Source organism: Canis lupus, chromosome 9, assembly GCF_011100685.1.
Source record: "Canis lupus familiaris isolate Mischka breed German Shepherd chromosome 9, alternate assembly UU_Cfam_GSD_1.0, whole genome shotgun sequence".
Lineage (NCBI taxonomy): Eukaryota > Metazoa > Chordata > Mammalia > Carnivora > Canidae > Canis > Canis lupus.
The window spans coordinates 30,136,421-30,150,962 of NC_049230.1; the positions used below are offsets into that span (position 1 = coordinate 30,136,421).

Below are 14,542 nucleotides of genomic sequence, written 5' to 3' on the forward strand. Positions count from 1 at the left end.
CAGCATGTCAGTTACATCTGACATGCACTGGAGCACTTCACCCAGGTTAGTGGCTTCTGCCCCAAATGCCATGTGCTCTTTACAGCCACCTCTGGTCCTGGCTCCTTTCTTACTCCCCTCAGACTGTTAGATCAACCTTATAACACAAGTGCACACTGGCCAGCTCGCAGCCAGAGCTTTGAGAGGGTAACACCAACAACAACTTGGTTGAATATCAGTGCAACCGGGGGATTTACACATCTTTCAAGGTCAAAAGCCAATTCAGAGGAATTCTTGGGTGGTTCAGTGGTTGAGCATCTGCCTTTGGCTCAGGTCATGATCCCGGGGTCCTGGGATCAAGTCCTGAATCGGGCTCCCTGTGGGGAACCTGCTTCTCCCTCTGCCTGTGTCTCTGCCTCTCTCTCTCTCTCTCTCTCTCTCTCTCTCTCTCTTTCTCTGTGTCTTTCATGAATAAATAAATAAAATCTTGGGCAGCCCAGGGGGCTCAGCAGTTTAGGGCCACCTACAGCCCAGGGCATGATCCTGGAGACCCAGGATCGCATCCCATGTCAGTCTCCCTGCATGGAGCCTGCTTCTCCCTCTGCCTGTGTCTCTGCCTCTGTGTGTGTGTGTGTGTCTCTCATTAATAAATAAATAAAATCTTTAAAAAAAAAGTTTAATAAAATCTTTTAAAAATTCAGAAAGTTCTCTTTTTTATAAAGAGAAATACATAACACATGTATATATTATATGTATGTGTGTGTGTATATATACATATTTACCCAAACACATATTTCATTCAACGTCTTTTAAACAAATATATATATATTTCATTCAACGTCTTTTAAACAAATATATATATATATATATATAAGCATACCAGTATATGATCATGAAAACGTCTACAGTACTAAAGCAAGAAAATAGAGCTGTCAAGATTCAGAATAAACTACCATCTACCAAGATGGCAGAGTGATCTCATGCCAAACCCTCCCCATTCTGCTCCTACACTTAGAAATGACATTTAAAATTATGTTTGTGTATTTAAAAAATGAAAACCAAGGAATGCATGTCTCTCTGCACCAAGAAGAACAGAGGGTAAAATTGTAATGATAAGTGAGCTCTTAAGCTTCAGAGATTCACGGGATTGAGATGAGCAGCTGGAGCCAAGGTTTCTACACCCACGAAGACCCAAATGATGCCTGAGCAAAGGAAGCAGGGAGCAGGAATCTTCCTGTGGAGAATATACTTTCTTTTCTTAAGTTATATATTAGACAAAAAAAAAAATCCATCGAATTTAGGAGCCATCTGGGCCTACCACTAATTAAAGTTGAAAGTAAATATTCTCATCCACTACAGGTGGGAATATAATTTGGCACAATGTTCCTGGGAATCAATTTTGCTACATATATCAAGAGATTTTAAAATATCTATTTGAAAAATGTTTTTGAAAGTTAAAATAATATTTTAGTGATCATATATTAACCTAGTAATACACCTGTTGGTATTTTGCAAAGAAAATATTGAGCAGTGTGCATAGATATGCATATGTAATTATCTGCATCACAGCATGTCTTATAACAGCAGAAATATGGATGTTCAACTGTTACAAATTGTCAAATAAACCTGTAATTTTCACTTGACTAGTTGAAAACAAAGGTGAACTTTACCCCCACTATAACCATGTGATTACATATATTTGTCTATGTGAGCTTCCTGCATCCATTCAGGTGTCCCTGTCTGAAACTAGCAATATTTTAACTTTTAAAATTAGAATGTCAGTGATAACTGCTTTTTTGTCTTTATATTCAGAAGCTGCTTAGAAGTTATTTAGGCAGATGGTAAAAGGTTCTTATGAGAAAAAGGGGAAATGCTGTACTGCAACATTTGAAGGACTTTATAATAATTTTTTTTAGATCCAGAAGTCAGATTCAATACAGCATCTTCTCATTGTACTTATTCTAGGTCTCAAACTATCATTACTGCTTTTCTAATTACCTCCCGCACATATTTTTATTAGTTGACATGAATTTATCAAAGGAAAAGCTTTATATTTTTGGTGAAAGTCAGCTATCCTGTTTAGAATGGGCACTATAGTATTCACTTCTTCATAAAGTTATCGTTGCTATTTATATTTTTTTTCTCTCCTAGAATTGGGGCAAATTGTTCCAAGCATAAGGGGATAGTTTAGTGACTCTGATGTTATTTCACCTGTTTTTATTGTAGGGTAGACCTGTTCTCTAGTGGCTTGATCATTCAGAGCTAGATAATACCCATTGTAAATACTGGTGTTGTCACACCATTCAGGGAAAACCATTAACTCACATATTCTCTCGTATTGTTGCAATTTGAAAGTAGGTCACTGCTGTGATGTTCCATTAAGAAAATATATCAAATGTAATCTCGGGTGATCTCTGGAAAGGAAACTGTGCTTGGGTTATTTAATTTTGCTTTACATGAGCAAATTATTGTTAGCTTCAAGAACAATAAGTAATTTCTTTCCTGGTACAATTTTTTTCCAGGAAAAAAAAAGTGACAGAAAAATATGTCACAAAAAAAGGTAACCATTTAGGTTTATTACTTCATTCCTTCATGAACTATTTATTGAGTATCTGCAATCAACCAGACCCTGACCTAGGCAGTGGGGTACTAGCTTACAAAGCCCTTGCTGTCAAGCTGCTTAGGTAGAAATGGACAAGCAAATTAGCAATAAGTGATTCCAGGCAGCAATGACTGTTATGCATACAATAAATCCACCTGATATTATAAGTGGAAATGTTAACCCTCTTTGAAGAGGTGAATTTGAGTCAAGATTCATCTAGGAGAAAATCTATGGGAGGAGTTTTTCTGGCCAAGTACAAAAGCCTTGAAGTAGGAACAATCTGACATATTGGAGGGACAGAAGAAAGCCTGGGTTTCTGATACATAGGAACGAACAGATGAATAAGCATGCGATAAGGGTGGAGATGTAGAGAAGAGAAAGACCATACAGGGCTTTGAACACCATTCTAAGGAGTATGGATTTTATTTTGAGTGTCATAGGAGCCATCCATGGTTTTAAGCAGGAGAAAACTCTGATCCATATTTTAAAAGATCATCCAGGCGTTTGTTTGAAACTGGGCTATAGGTGTGGCAAGAGTGAAGAAAGCAGGAAGATGTGATTGACATGAAACAGGATAGTAGCTTGGGCTAGGTTTGAGTAGCAAGGAACAAATATTCATTTTTAAAAAGAGACTAATATTTCATGGGGCCCCTGGGTGGCTCAGTCGGTTAAGCATTTGCCTTCCTCTCAGGTCATGATCTCAAAGTCCTGGGATTGAGCCCTGCCTCCTCCAGCTCCCTGCTCAGCGGGGAGTCCACTTCTCCCTCTTCCCCTACCCCCTGCTTGTGCATGCACACTCTCTCTACCTCTCTCTTAAATAAAATCTTAAAAAAAATAAAATAAAAAGAGATTAGTAGTTCATCAGTGTATGTCAGAGTTTGGAACACCTGAAACTCAGTATTAATGTTTAAACTTGATATTCATGTGCATTCTGGGTCAGTGAGTACCCAGAAGTCCAGATGCACAAAGCAATGATCTGTTGTCCTCCTGGATCTTCGACTATCTCATGTTTTCCTGTTGCTTCTTCTGCACATTAATTAACTCTTAGGTATTTGCCTTTTTCATTAAATAAATTCCTGAGAATTGAAGTGCTAAAGTTACTTAGTAATGCCAAATCTATATAAATTATTATTTTCTGTTGGTACATAGGAAGAAAGCAAAATACAGTTTGTCGGTCATAAAAATCAGAAAGGCACCATATTTCCAGTATTTAGCATACACAAAAAATATCTAGTGTGAATCAGTCTCAGAACTACCACATGATAAGTGTCCTCATAGAAGACCATTTCCAGGGAAATATTTCAGATACATACTTTAATCACATATACTACCATTAGCTAGAAACTATGAAGGCATGTCCAGACAAATAGACTTAATTCCTCCCACCAGACAAGAATATAGTTGTCAAGGGGATTACAGGATGTACAAGGTAGAAGTCTATATATACCTTAGTACTAATATGGGAATGTAGAATGATTTCCAACACAGAAGCAGGGGGGAAAAAAATACAAGGACTGCCTCAAACTTCCAGAAGGCATTGATGTATAAGTATAGTGTATTTTCTCTCTTCCAAAAAATGGAACTCTCAATTCCTTCACCATTAGAACTGACTGCAGTAATAGAGTGTCTACCATGGGACTCATGTTTCAACCTATAACCTGACAAGCAAAATATGAATGATGCCAGAAAGAAGTATTTTCCCTCAAGACCTGAAAATGTCCTTATCCAAGTGGAATACATTCTTTCAGGTTAATGAAATAGGTGTTCTCCAGGTTCATATGAGGACAGAGTATTAACAGCTCATCTCAGAGGAGACAGTGGCAGTAGCCGTCATGTGTTGTAACAGCTTTACTAATTATTTAATATGATATACCAGTTCAGAATAGATCTAGAAGTTTCTGCCTTTAACAGTAGAGTATTAGTATTACTACTACAGATAAACATATTTAAAGATAATAATGCCATAGATAGTTTGTAAGTACTATTTTTCATCTATATGTTTTCACAGCAACCCTATGAGACAGGCATTATTGTTTCTAATTTGAAAGATATGAAAAAATCAAGGCTCAGAGAACTTAAATGATTTACCTCAGTCACATGCTTGGAAAGGGCAACCCAAGACCCCTGACTCAGGTCTTTATTATAAAGTCTTGTGAGTCTCACAGAGGTCTAGTTAAGTCATCATATCACAATTGACTTGGGGTTTTTTATTTTTTGGTTTTTTGAGCATAGAAAATGGAGAGGTATTCTCAGTGGTAGCTTAGATTTGATAAGCTATGATGACCTCTTGGAGTCTTGGTTTCCTATCTGGAAAGTAGGGATACAATCTTCCCAAGATTGTCTCAAGGATTGAGTGAACTAGTGTAAAAGTGCTTTGTAAATATAAAGCACTGTATAAATAAAGGTTGTTTTAGAGTTTTTTTATCTTAGTTAGAATCATTGACCAAAATTTACCTCAGCTTAAATAATTTTTATGATTTACAGATATTCAGCATAAAACAACAAGGCTTAAGGAACTTGAATAACTTCCAATCAAGTCTAGATTCCAACCTAACTCATTGACAGCAATGTTTTTCTAAGGAGGTCGTATTGGGAGAATACCTGTATTTTCTTTTTTATTAGAAACCTTTATATTGTTTGATTTTTTCTTTTTTTTAGAGTGAACATTCAATTCTAAAATTTAAAGCATGCTTTTTAAAAGTAAAAATTTTTAAGCATCATCGAAAACTTAATTTTTTACTTAAAGTAAAAAATAAAAGCTGTCTTTGAAACCATTTACAAAATGATGCATATAGAAGGAATAATAACTGTGCCTTGATAAAGATCTTAAACCTGAAGATACAGAGTTAAGAACTGAATCTTTAATAGTATTTTTTGAAAACATCTGACTTTATGAACTTATTCAGCCAACATTACCAATTAGACTAAAAAATGATTAGGTCTTGGGACTCTACAGTGCTATTTGTGTTTCTCATTTCTTTTATAATAACTACAAAATGCTAATGAAAGTTAAAGTTCAAGTAGAATAGAGCATTGAGAGTGTGAAAACCTGCTTCTAGGGCAAGATTTTTTAAACCTTAGGTAAATTCCTCAACCTCACTTTTGCTCCATTTATGAAATGGAAAGAAGGAGCATTACAGCTCATTATATCACAGGATAAAATGAAGTATCATTTGTGAAATTGTCTTTGGTTTTTACATAAAAAACAGTTGTTTGCACCCTAAATGATATCTTTATCAAAAAGATAGATTCGTTTTTACTTGTAGAGAAGCAGAATAGTATTTTAAGAGATCGTATCCTACAGGGTTCAAATTTCAGCCCTACTACCTAATAGATTTATGCCTTTGGGGTTCTGTAATCTCTCTGAGTCTCATTTTCTTCATCTCTGAAATTGGAGATGTCACCAGCTCATAGGGTTGTTTAGAGGATTAAAAGTAATATATCTGAAGAGGCTAGCTGATTAAAGATAATGTTTATAAAGTGGCTCCCATCTGGTAGGTGCTCAATATATATCATCATTATCACCTTCATCATTCATTGTCAGTGTATAAGAAGAGAATTTTGTCGTGGCAGCCTAGTCCAATATAAACTATTCTCTCCCCACCCCACCTTTTTCTTTTCTTTTATCCTTTCCTTTTTTTCTTTTCTTTTCTTTCTTTCTTTTTTTTTTTTTAAGAGCTGGAAACCTTAGAAGGTGGCAAAAGATTTCTACTCATGTCAATTTATGTAATCTATCATTATTAAATTACTCCAACGGTTGTAAGAAACCAACTGCTAAAAACAATTGCCAAGTAACATTTCATTCTTTAAATGAGCAATAAAGAAGCCCAGCTTTAGCTCACATTTATTTAATGTCTGTGAAGTTTGAAACAATAAAGTTTATGTCTAACTGGAAACGTCAAGGGTTCTCCAAATGTCATAGTCTTTTTATGGAGAGGGAAGCCTTGCTGAACTTGTCTAGAAGATAGCAGTACTGAAACTGCCTAGGAATGGGTACAGCTAGCCACCAATTCACTGCAAACCCTCAAACTACACTTGTACAGGCATTTCACCCATCCAAGGAAGGAGTAAGCCTTATAGATACCTGACAGAAGAATGCTCCAGAGAGTAAGTACAAAAACCCTGAGGCAGAACAGTGCCTGCTATGCTTGAGAAAATAGGACATTATGGATGAAGAGGTCTAGTTCATGGTATCATTTAATTCTCAGCCTGTTTGCTTTCATAACGATCTATTTCTTTTTCAGAGTTTTATTTATTTAAGTAATCTCTACATCCAACGTGGGCCTAGAGCTCACAGCCCTGAGATCAAGAGTCACATGCTCTTCCTACTCAGCCAGCCAGGGCACCTCAACAGTCTATTTAATGTTGGCCTCCTCTTTACCTCCAGATCTCTATTTCATTCCCATATTTTATTCTCTTCATAGGACTTCACACTATTTTTTGTTTGTTTAGTTGCTTACTATCTGTCTCCTCCTCCTATCTGAGCTCCTCTATGAGCTCCTTGAGAACAGGGATCTTGAATATATTGTTCATTATAATTTAGAATAGTACCTGGCACATGGTAGGTGTTCATGAGATAGTTCTATTTTAAAATTGTAATCAATATTTGTTTAATAAGATATTTAATATATATGAATGTTTAATATATATGTCTTGATGTCATTTACTAAGGAGTGAGTTTAAAATAATGAAGCATCATTTTTATTCACCAGAGGGCCACATATTAACAATGATTGTTAGCGAATACATAAGGAACCCAACACACACACTGTCGACAGATATTACTCAACTCAGTTCTCGTAGACAGCAGTCTGTCTCTGAGAGTCTAAAACATACATTTTTTTGACCCTTCAATTTCATTTCTAGGAATTTATTAACTAGAAAGAAATACCCATCCATATGAATGAATCTAATATATAGCAATATCCACTTATATATACAAATAGACATCAGCCAATTCTCTCCACAAATATTTATGAGTACCTACATATGAGACACTGAGATCAGACTCTGCAAATGTTGAGGATGCCCCTGTAGTAGAAAGAAAGCAGCTAAAGCTCAGTCATGAGGTAGGAGAGACTTGTAAAAGAACAGAATTAACTCTTTTCTCTTGTATGTATGGACCCTAGGTAGGTGCCACACACCATCACCTGGAGCTTTATGACCAAAATATTTCCATGAAAAAACAAAAAAAACAAAACAAAACAAAAAAAATTTCCATGAATGACCAGATCTGGAAGAAGGGGAGTAAGACTACAGGCATTTTCCTGTCAGAAATCCATGAATGTGAATGAGGATGCTGCTCCAGAAAGAGCATTAGAGCTGAAAAAAAGAAAGAAACCAAAGTAAATCTGTAAAAGTGGACTTTAAACAACCCAGGCAGAAAAAGAATATGAATGATCCTTTCATTAATGTGGATCATTAACTGGTGTGTGCCAAACTGTTGTAATAGAGAAGCACTTCAACTACCAAAACACCTGCTGGGATTGTAGTTCTACCAAAAGAATCTAACAAGGATGCAATTGTTTAATTATGTACATATAGCACAGATTCCAGGAATTAGGTACTTATCTGGACATATTCCAGATTCCAGGTTTTGTTTGTGGTTTTGTTTTTTGTTTTGTTTTGTTTTGTTTTGTTTTTCATTTTAAACTTGGGTTGGGCAGCCCCGGGTGGCTCAGTGGTTTAGCGCCGCCTTCGGTCCAGGGCCTGACCCTGGGGTCCCGGGATCGAGTCCCACGTCAGGCTCCCTGCATGGAGCCTGCTTCTTCCTCTGCCTGTGTCTCTGCCTATCTCTCTCTCTCTCTCACTCTGTGTCTCTCATGAATAAATAAATAAAATCTTTAAAAATAAATAAATAAACTTGGGTTAAATGGGTTTGTTCTCACATTTAGAGACCATGGATGGGAATGTGGCTTGTGGCGTAATAAATCCTAGAAGATGAACTCCACTCAGAACTTCACTTACAGTCTCAGCAAATGGAAAGGACAGAGATGTACATATAAATTGAGGGAGATGTCCCAGAGTTCTGTGATGAGCTTAAATGTTCAAACAAATGTACAAAAGCTGAACAAAGAACCTAGAACTAGCAAGAGGAACTTTCTTAAGAATAGTGGCAGGAACATACAAGCCAGGATTAACTTCAGCTTTAAAAAACTTTAAAGGTGAAAAGAGTTATATTTGAAGCAATAATAAAGAGAAAGAAGATTTGGTATATTAAGTTAACATAGAGGGGGAAAGTCTAAGTAATGTGGTAGATCCTCTTTGAGTGAGGGTCCTTACGATCCCTCCTTCCCAGCGTTCATACCTTTGTGTGATCCTGTCCCCTGGAGGATGTACAGGACCTGTAATTTACTTCTAACCAATAGAGCACAGCAAAGATTGGATGTATATGATAATATTGAACAAGATTTTAGTGCCCATCTTGCTGGAGTCACCCACTCATTCCTGGCTTCAAAGAAGTGAGCTACTATGTTGGGAGACCCACTTGCAAGAAGCTGAAAGCAGCTTCAGGCAGATAGCCAGGGAAACAGAGGCCTTTAGTTCTATAGCCACAAGGAATTGAATTCTGTTGACAATAGCAAAACCTTCCCCAGTCAAGTCTCAGATGAGACTGCAGCCTTGTGAGACCCTAAGCAGAGGCCTTGGCTATGCCATGCCCAGACTCCTGACCTACTGAAACTATGAGGCAATAAAATATAAGTGTGTTATGCTAAGCTGCCAAATGTGCGGTCATTTGTTACACAGCAGTAGAAAAATTATATCATAAACTACTGCCATCTGCATCTATATTCCCAGTTGTGAATATAACCTTTTAGAGTGCCATGGCTAGAATTTTCCTTGGAAATAAAACATTCTGTCCTATTAGAATAAGAGATACAAATTACATTTAGAGATTTGAGTCAACCTTCACACTCCCCATGAGATGACTCCTCTATCCCCTTCAACTCTTTGACTCTTCTATCCAATCAAAGGAAATTTGGAGGAATAATAGAAGGTATACTTTTTTTACAATCCCAATTAAGACACCAACCTCTAGAAACAGGTGCTATTGTGTTAGAAATGCTGTCATGAGTCTTCCTTAGAGAAGCAGCTCTCCCTCCTCATCATGTGATACAATCTCTTTCACCTTAGCACTCCCACTGCCTATATTACAATGCCTGACACATGGTTGATTCTCCATGCCTGTTTGGTGAATGAATTCCTTAAGTTATACCTCACCCATAAACACAATAAGAAAGAAAGTCATCATTCCCTACTGTGGTGCTCTTCTCAGACCTTTGGGCAGGAAAAGGCAAGCATGATATTTATTTATGTGCAAGGAAGCAAATGAATAAACTCAGAGAATACGGAGATGAGTGAATTGCTTTTTGTAAATAAAAGGAACCTTAAAAACCTAATATGAATACTGATTATTTCATAATTGTCTTTTTTTCTTTTCAATCTACCAAGTTGTATTCAGTTTTATGGGAGAGACATAGTCAGTGTTGGTAGATGCCAAAAGCTTAATTGTCTGACTCCAAATGATACTGACATAATAGACTCATTTGCTATGCTTCCATTCTCTTATCTTCACATCACATAAAAGTACAAACCTTTTATAACCTGACAATAATTGAAATGCCTTTATCTTTTATTCATTTTATTTTCAGCTTCCTTCTTTGTAGACCTCTAGTGGAAATATAATTTTAGCATCATTCATTCCTGTTTAATACACTGAATGCCTTGTCCATTGTACCTCATTACAAGCAATCTGTGAATTTTTTATAAATATTTTTGTTAATTCATTCCTAATTGTGCTGTTGGACATTACTGATGACAAAATGCCCAAAAGATTTGGTTTCATTTACATAACATATACGTGGAAAATGAGCAAAACTATCTGCTTCATTGCTTGCTGTCCATTTCAGAAACATGATATTGTTTTAATTTAAAGGAAATGGAAGTATTTCAACTCATAACATTGTTATTTATGAGTGAAGAAGTTACATATCTGTTGAATTGGAACTTTCATTTATAAAAAGTGGCTCAAGGTACCCAGCTGGCTCAGTCAGTGAGCATGTGCCTCTTGATATTGGGGTTGTAAGTTCAAATCCCATGTTAGGTGTAGAGATTACTTTTTAAAAATTCAAGAAGTAGCTCAGTGGCCATGTATGTTGCCTACGAATGTGGTTTGTTTTTGTTTTTTATTTATCTAACAAGTGCTATATTCTCCCTTATAGTCTATTCTCTAGTGTCTTTAATGCATAAATCAGACCCCATCACTCCCCAAGTCAAAACTCCCCAAACATTTCACATTACACTTAGAATAAGATCCACACTCCTTACCATGGCTTACAAGGTCCTTCTTTTTTGCCCTAGCTGTCTGATCTCATTGTTTACCACCCTTCCCCTGCTCACACTCTACCAGCCATACTGGTCTATAGTTCTTCAGCCAAACTCTTTTCCACCCCAGTGCCTTTGTACTTGCTGTTCCACTTCCCTGGAATGGTCTTCCTTCAGATCTTCACAAGGTTCACTTTCATGTTCTGGGTGCTCTAATGTCATTTTTTGAAGAGGTTTTTCCTAGCCAATCTATCTAAAATAGTAGCCCCTGTTACCACTATCAATCATTCATGATCCCTCTACATTATTTGTTTTTCTCATAGCACTAATTGCCGCCTGAAATTGTGTCTGCCCTATGAGAATGTAAACTTCAGAAAGGCAGGGTCCTCACTTGTGATGTTCACCGCAGCCCCAGTATCCGTCATTACAGCAGTTACTCAGTAGGTGTGAGTCAACTAATTAAGTAAATAAGATCATGGAGGTAGGTTGTATAGGACTACTATACAACAACTGAAGAGAGAAACAAGAGAAGTCAAAATGGCACTGAATTTTTAAGTCCAGATTATTGAAGGGTGGTAGAAGCATTAAAAGTTGCAAGCAACCCAGAGGGGAAAACAGTTTTGGGAGAGAAGAAAGACGAGTTCAGTATTAGATATTAGAAATGCTGGTAGACATCTAGAGGGAGATTGGAAGAGACCACAGGACTAGAGATGTTGCTCCAGGGATTATTCTTGTAGTTCTGATGGTTGAAGTCCTAATAGTAGAGAGAAAGATTGTAACACAGGAAGAAGGAAAAGTCTTTTAGGGACAGCTCAGAGGAGGAAGAGGGGCCAGATGGGGAACAGTCAGGATGATAGAAGTAGAAATGAAGAGTAGAATATTGAGAGGTTAAAAAAAAAAAAAAAAAGCCTAGGAAAAGAGAATTTCAAGGAGGAGTGGTAAGCAACGCTCAATGCTGATAACAAGAGGACAATATGTAGGAAATGGACTGGTAGTGATTGTAAGCATTTGTGACCTACAGCGGGAAGCTCCAGTAGATTTGTGAGGGCAGAAATACATTTTACACCAACACTGTCTTGAATGTCAGTTTAATCTTTCTTCTATGATTCATGAGGCATTTCAATATCTCTTAGGACCTCCTGGTCATATTATAAATGTCAGTTATGTAACTCTGGTTTAAAAGGTGTAGGGTTAAGGGAAAAAAGGTACAGGGAATTGAACTGAACTTATGCTGATCCTACAGCATGTGTTGGAAGTTATAGTCTGAACGTGTCCCTGCCTGGGCCCAGGTTTCTGTGATTTTTCTAGGGAGGGATGCCATGTGCTCTGATAGCTGTCAGCAACGTGTCATTTCAGCGTGTGCCTCGTTTTTCTAAATTGAGAAGTGCTAAGATAAGAGGGAGAATGTTAGTTAGGCCAGCAATATTTTTATTTTATTGTCTACTGACATAAAAAAAAAAGTGTTAAGCTTTATTTTTGTTATTTTGCAAAGATCTGAAAAAGAATGAATAAGCAGGAAAAATTGCCCATAATCCACTACCTGGAGGTGATCATTATTTACATTTAGCCTTCTTACGTTTGGTGTTTCCCACCCCGCCCCTCGCCTTTTTAAAACTTCTAACACTGTTATGTTATTTTTATATAATAGCAGAAGGAGTACAGTGGCTAACAGCGTGGACTCGAGAACCAGGTCTCCTGGGTTCAAGTTCCACATCAGCCTCTTATGAGCAGTATAACCTTGATGAATCTCATAACCTCCCTGTGCCTCAGTCTCCTCACCTGTAAAATGTAGGAACCATTAATTCTCTTATAAGCTCATTTGTTCTGATATCTGGGGTACAAAACAGAGTGGATCCCATATCCTTCCCACCTTTCCAATCTTATTTGTTCCATTTTCCCCTCTGCTGACAGTCATTTAGAAAAACTTCTCATCCTTTTTGTCATTTGCCTCTCTCTTTCCCCTCATGTTCTGTACTTTTGTCATATTGTCTTGAAAGGCAAATGTTGTTTATAAATAAAATATGGATTAGGAGCCCCCTCTACTCCTGGAGACCGAGCTAAACTGAGAAACTGAGGAACCCAGTTGAGGATTATACTTGTCTATCATAGCCATAAAGTTGTATCGCCCTGTACCCTCACATTCAAGTCAAATATGGCCTGGGTCTGTTCTGAAATAAAAAAACAAAAGGGTAATAAACTAATTAAAGCATTTGATTGTCTGTATCAGAGTTATTATCCTAAAAAGCCATTAACCAAACAATGATAATCAAATGACTGGATGGGCCGTTAACAGTAATATGTCCCTTAAGGCAGCACATCACTACTGTGTGTGCTGTGTGCAGACTTTGTGACAGAAATGTCTGTAAGACTAGGCTAACTGTGAACTATTTAAGTAATAGAGAACTCAAGGGAAATTTTCTTTTTTTTTATTTTTTTTACTTCAAGAAGGGTAATTGATCAAATTACCCTTTATCCTGTTTACTTCAGGAAAATAATTGGTCAAATACCATCAAGGCAGAACACCTCTCTAATGGCTTCATGATTGAAAACAAAACTAAGCCCTGAGTTCTCCCCCATCAGACTGGACAGGTCCCCTGGGTATGGCAATCATGGATCCATTTTCCAGAGCCAACTTTGAGTATTTTGGCACCCTTTTAATTACGGTTCTGATTTGGGGCTATGAAAAAAAAAAAAGAGTTGAAGTATCTGTAATGTCCTTTCTTTGTGAGCAAAGCTTTTGTCAATTTGAGCCTTTCCTAAAAGCATCTTGGTGCTGTCCTAGTCTTATGATGTAGGTTGTAACCCAGAGGCGGGTCTGTCTTTATTAGTAAGATACTGACAAAGTTCTGTCAGATGCATGGCTATGCTTCAGGTTGGAGAGTTTTTGTGAGCAGAAAAAATGCTTTTATTGCTGGAGAAGATGGTGAATTGACATTAACTTAAGGAAACAGACAGCGGCAGGTTTTTCTAAGTATCTCGCAGTAAATCAACCTTCAAAGACTTCCTTCGGAAACACATTGGCTCTTTTTAAAAATATAAATACGTTAAACAAAGTTCTTAAATCATGGAGCTCTTTTTTCTAATCTGAAGGCAAGAAAAATATACCAGTACATAATATGACTTCCTAGAGAGTTGAACAATAGAAAGCACGGGTGTGCTGGCTGCATCCCACTGAGCTGTGGGCTTCATAGTTCTTTGTGTGTCTTCATTCGTTAGGGGTTGGGAAGGAGGAAGGTCACATTTACGTGGCCGCTTGTGTCCTCTCAGACCTTGAAGTTTTCTTCTAAAGAATGGTGAATTATATACATCTTCCCAAAGAGAAGAGCAAATTTTGTTCATTTTCTGAATTTTTTTTAGCTACATTCTCTTTGTTGTTGTTGTTGCCCTTTGAAGTAGAAACCGTCATTTGTTTTCTCTTTAATGAAATGCAATGACATAATTATTTTTAAATAAGCTGTTTACCAGAGTATTTGAGGCTCTGGCCCAGTCATAGTTCATAATAGTAATTCCTCAGCAGGGTTCTGCCAGTAACGAACCTGAAGTTCAGAGTTATAAAGCAATTGCAGAGTAAAGCCAATCTAAACAGTGTCATTTGTTAGGAGACTGAGACATCATCTCCCAGCACCTAGCATTATT

The 14,542-nt window shown here is 37.1% G+C and overlaps 1 protein-coding gene across 27 annotated transcripts in view; it reads left to right on the forward strand.

Moving 5' to 3' along the window:
• STXBP4 (syntaxin binding protein 4) overlaps positions 1-14,542 on the forward strand; it is a 213,656-nt gene that overhangs the window by 98,383 nt on the left and 100,731 nt on the right. The window lies entirely within an intron of this gene.